We start from the raw sequence: 5,936 nt of genomic DNA on the forward strand, positions 1-5,936 counted from the left end.
GCAGGGGGCACCGCACACGGCTAAGGAATAGATCACGTGGCTCAACTTGTGTCAACTTGTGTGTTTAGAGGTGCCCCTGCCTCCGTATATAAAGGAGGAGAGGAGGGGAGGCTGGCCGGCCAAGGGGGGGAGGCGCAGGAGAGTCCTACTCCCTCTGGGAGTAGGATTCCCCCCTCCAATCCTAGTCCAACTAGGATTCCTCGGAGGGGAAAAGAGGAGGAGGGGGCCGGCCACCTCTCCTAGTCCTAATAGGACTAGGGGAAGGGGGGGCGCGCAGCCCATCTAGGGCAGCCCCTTCTCTTTTCCACTAAGGCCCACTATGGCCCAAATAGCTCCCGGGGAGTTCCGGTAACCCTCCCGGTATTCCGGTAAAATCCCGATTTTACCCGGAACACTTCTGATATCCAAATATAGGCTTCCAATATATCAATCTTTACGTCTCGACCATTTCGAGACTCCTCGTCATGTCCGTGATCACATCCGGGACTCCGAACAACCTTCGGTACATCAAAATGCATAAACTCATAATATAACTATCATCGTAACCTTAAGCGTGCGGACCCTACGGGTTCGAGAACAATGTAGACATGACCGAGACACGTCTCCGGTCAATAACCAATAGCGGGACCTGGATGCCCATATTGGCTCCTACATATTCTACGAAGATCTTTATCGGTCGGACCGCATAACAACATACATTGTTCCCTTTGTCATCGGTATGTTACTTGCCCGAGATTCGATCGTCGGTATCCAATACCTAGTTCAATCTCGTTACTGGCAAGTCTCTTTACTCATTCCGTAATACATCATCTCACAACTAACATATTAGCTGTAATGCTTGCAAGGCTTATGTGATGTGTATTACCGAGAGGGCCCAGAGATACCTCTCCGACAATCAGAGTGACAAATCCTAATCTCGAAATACGCCAACCCAACATCGACCATTGGAGACACCTGTAGTACTCCTTTATAATCACCCAGTTACATTGTGACGTTTGGTAGTACCCAAAGTGTTCCTCCGGTAAACGGGAGTTGCATAATCTCATAGTCATAGGAACATGTATAAGTCATGAAGAAAGCAATAGCAACATACTAAACGATCGTGTGCTAAGCTAATGGAATGGGTCATGTCAATCAGATCATTCTACTAATGATGTGACCTCGTTAATCAAATAACAACTTATTGTTCATGGTTAGGAAACATAACCATCTTTGATTAACGAGCTAGTCAAGTAGAGGCATACTAGTGACACTTTGTTTGTCTATGTATTCACACATGTATTATGTTTCCGGTAATACAATTCTAGCATGAATAATAAACATTTATCATGATTATAAGGAAATAAATAATAACTTTATTATTGCCTCTAGGGCATATTTCCTTCAGCACCTCCCACTCAGGCCTCGTGCGCGGGCAAATGCTTGCCAGCTGCGGGTTAGGACCACGCTGCCCGCGGTGGCGACCTCAGTCCCCACCCACGAGGCCCTGCTACAGCAGCTGTCGGCCTACAGCCAGAGGCCGTCGAGCCCCAAGGTCTGCAGCTCGCTGGTGAAGAAGCGCGGAAGTCGGAACGAGGTGCCGGCGGGCCTCTCCGACCACACCACGAACTCCAGGAGCACATCAATTGAGGAGAGGCATGGCCGAGGAGGGCGAGCGACCATGGTGCGCCTCCCTTCATGGCGGGGGCTGCCCTATGGCCGGTGGCCCCCACCGCGAGAAGAAGCTCCACCACGAGCGCCAAGGGAGATGTCGGCCCTTGGAGAAACGCGCACGCGCCCCCTGGGGGGTGCCGTCGGGGTCGCGGCGTACTTGCGGGATAGTCGTGACCCCTCTTGGGTGGTGGTGAAGCTGGTCCCTCTTTAGGAGCCTTCCCCTTCTCGGCAGCTGAGAATCTCCTCGTCGGCACCATGGATGCTACGGCAAGATGGAGAAGGAGAAGAGACGAGCAGCAAAGATGAAGAAGGAGATGAGCGAGGGGGGCTCTGCCCTTCCCCTCATTTATAGCCAGAGGGAGGCCAACTGCCGGCCTCCACGACCTCGCGCAATGATCATCCTCTGCATCGTCAAGTCGAACGGATTTCCAGGCAGCATGGGGAAGTGGAGACACCCACGTCCCATCAATCGTCACGCGTTGTCCAAGGCCACAGGCGGTTAGGGCCTGCGGCGCTCCACACTTGCCCTTTGGCTTCGCCTAGAAGCCAAGTCCGAGCGTGCCTTAGGCCCGGGGGCTACTATCGGCGTTCTGGATACAGGGGTACCCAGACTTGCCTGCCCGCAGCCCACTGCGTGGCTCCATCGACGGCCTGGTACGGCCCAGCTTCAGCATCAACAACTCAAGACCCTCGCGAGGGGCCAAGACTCGTGAGGCGGACGACATCAAGACCTCCAAGGGGATTGGCCACCTCAGGATGGCTCCCGAGGAGCGGAGATTTCTATGCAAGGTGCACCTTGCGAGGCTCAGCTGACGTGAGCCAAGACGACCAAGGCCAGGCGGGCGCCAGTGGGAGCAGAGTACTAGTTTCCCCTTCGGTGCAAAGGAGGCAAGCAGTAGGCGTGGAGTCCCGAGGAATCAGCCAAAGGTTACCATTCTGGTGCAACAAGACCAAGACCGCCAGGACGGCAGGACAGAGGTCATCGCCGAGCCCACCGCAGTGTCACGACCAGAGGCTTTTGCAGGCGAATACCACTTTAGTCAGGATAGGATGTACTTGTTGTCTCCCTTCAAATCTGGCCGTTGTGGGATCCATTCCCACCAACATTTGGGAAGAGGACCAAGGCCACTATAAATAGGACCTAGACACCACCATGGGAGGGGGGGTGAATCGACGAAAAACAGGTCGAATCCACAGAAGATAGAGGAATAGGATAGAATCCATTCCACCCTCACCATCTCACCCAAGCTCAAGAACACACCTCCTGAGGTTGTTCCCACTATACTAGTTCTTCCTCAGCCCCTCGAGGCAAATCCACCACAAAGCAGAAGTAGGGTTTTACACTGCAAGGTGGCCCGAACCTGGGTAAATTGTTGTGTCTTTCTTTCCCTTCAAGCTCGATGCGCTAGGCGGTGAGGTTTCATGAGTAGCAGGCTGGGTAGGTTGAGATCTCCGCACGCACCCCAGAGTTTGAACCTCTCAAGGGTTTGCAGAAACCGAAATCCGACAGGGAGGTATAACTATTGTTCCTAATAATAAGAATGAACTTCTTCCTCAAATAATTGTCACATGCTATAGAATGGTAACTGATTTTAGAAAATTAAAAAAAGCAACTAGAAAAGATCATTACCCTATGCCTTTTATTGATCAAATGCTAGAAAGATTATATAAGCACACACACAGTTTTGCTTCCTTGATGGATATACTGGTTTTTCACAAATATTTGTTTCTCAACCTGATCAAGAAAAGACCACTTTTACTTGTCCTTCTAGAATTATGCTTATAGACGTATGCCTTTTCGTCTATGTAATGCACCTACTACCTTTCAAAGATGTATGACTGCTATATTCTCTGATTTTTGTGAAAAGATTGTTGATGTTTTCATGGATGACTTTTATGTTTACGGAAAGTTTTTTGATGATTGTTTAAGCAATCTTGATCGAGTTTTCCACAGATGTGAGCAAACAAATCTTGTCTTGAATAAGGTATTGTTTTGGGCCATGAAATTTCTGAAAGAGGCATTGAGGTGGACAAAGCCAAGGTTGATGCAATTGAAAAAATGCCATGTCCTAAAGATATCAAAGGTGTTCGTAGTTTCCTTGGTCATGCTGGTTTCTATAGGAGATTATCAAAGACTTTTCTAAAAAATTCTAGGCCTCTTACAAATCTTTTGCAAAAGGATATCCCTTTTGTTTTTTATGATGATTGCTTGGAAGCCCTCGAAACACTCAAGAAAGCCTTAATTTCTGCACCTGTTGTTCAACCACCTGATCGGAACTTGCCTTTTGAGATTATGTGTGACGCTAGTGATTACGCTGTTGGTGCTGTTCTAGAACAAAGAGTTGACAAGAAATTAATTGTTATCCATTATGCTAGTAAAACTCTAGACAGTGCTCAACGAAATTATGCTACTACTGAAAAGGAATTCTTAGGAGTGGTGTTTTCTTGTGATAAATTTAGATCCTACATTGTTGATTCCAAAGTGAACGTTCACACCGATCATGCTGCTATAAAATATCTTATGGAAAAGAAAGATGTTAAACCTAGACTCATTAGGTGGGTTCTTCTGCTACAAGAATTTGATTTGCACATCACAGATAGGAAAGGAGCAGAGAACCCCGTAGCTGATAACCTGTCTAGGCTTGAAAATATTCTTGATGACCCACAACCTATTAATGATAGCTTTCCTGATGAACAGTTAGCTTAAATAAATGCTTCTAATAGTACACCTTGGTATGCTGACTATGCTAATTATATTGTTGCTAAATACATACCACCTAGCTTTACCTACCAAGAAAACAAAAATTCTTCTATGATTTAAGGCATTACTTTTGGGATGACCCACATCTTTATAAACAAGGAGTAGATGGTCTTATTGGACGTTGTGTACCTAAGCATGAACAAGAAAAAATCCTACGGAAATGTCACTCCGAAGCTTATGGAGGACATCCACGAGAGACAGAACCGCTCATAAGGTATTGCAATCTGGGTTTTATTGGCCTACTCTCTTCAAGGATGCATGTAAGTTCATCTTATCTTGTGATGAATGTCAAAGAATAGGTAATATCGGTAAGCGTCAAGAAATGCCTATGAGTTATTCACTTGTTGTTGAACCATTTGATGTTTGGGGATTTGATTTCACAGGACCTTTTCCTTCCTATGATGGGTATACTCATACTTTGGTTGTTGTTGATTATGTTACTATGTGGGTAGAATCTATTCCAACCAGTAGTGCTGATCACAACACCTCTATTAAAATGCTTAAGGAAGTTATTTTCCCAAGGTTTGGAGTCCCTAGATATTTAATGACTGATAGTGGTTCACACTTTATTCATGGTGCTTTCCGTAAAATGCTTGCCAAGTATGATGTTAACCATGGAATTGCATCACCTTATCATCCTCAGTCTAGTGGTCAAGTCGAACTTAGCAATAGAGAAATAAAACTAATCCTACAAAAGACTGTCAATAGGTCCCAGAAGAATTGGTCTAAGAAACTAGATGATGCACTTTGGGCTTATATAACAACATATAAAAATCATATGGGTATGTCTCCTTATAAAATGGTTTATGGAAAAGCTTGTCATTTGCCTCTAGAGTTAGAACATAAAGCATATTGGGCAATTAAGGAACTCAACTATGATTTCAAACTTGCTAGTGAAAAGAGGTTATTTGATATTAGCTCATTAGATGAATGGAGAACCCAAGCTTATGAAAATGCAAAGTTATTGAAAGACAAAGTTAAAAGATGGCATGATAAAAGAATTCAAAAGTGTGAGTTCAAGGTTGGAGAATATGTTCTTTTGTACAACTCTCGTTTCAGATTCTTTGCAGGAAAACTCCTCTCCAAATGGGAAGGACCCTATGTTATCGAGGAGGTTTATCGATCTGGAGCTATCAAAATAAATAATGCCAAAGGTACTAACCCGAAGGTTGTTAATGGGCAACGAATAAAACATTATATCTCAGGTACGCCCATTAATGTTGAAAGCAATATTATCCAAACTATGACACCGGAAGAACACATAAAATAAACCTTCTGGAACACTCCAAAATCGTTAAAAAAGGAGGTGCGTGATACGGTAAGTAAACAGACTCCAAAAAATACGCACAAATATTTTTTTGTTAGTTTTAGAATATTTAAAAAAAATAGAAAAATAAGAAACTACCAGGAAGGTGACCCTGGTGGGCACAAGACACCAGGGCGCGCCTGGGCCAGGCGTGCCCAGGTGGGTTATGCCCACCTCGGGTACCTTCCGGACTCTGTTTTTCTTCCGTTTGCTTGT

Source organism: Triticum aestivum, chromosome 4B, assembly GCF_018294505.1.
Source record: "Triticum aestivum cultivar Chinese Spring chromosome 4B, IWGSC CS RefSeq v2.1, whole genome shotgun sequence".
Lineage (NCBI taxonomy): Eukaryota > Viridiplantae > Streptophyta > Magnoliopsida > Poales > Poaceae > Triticum > Triticum aestivum.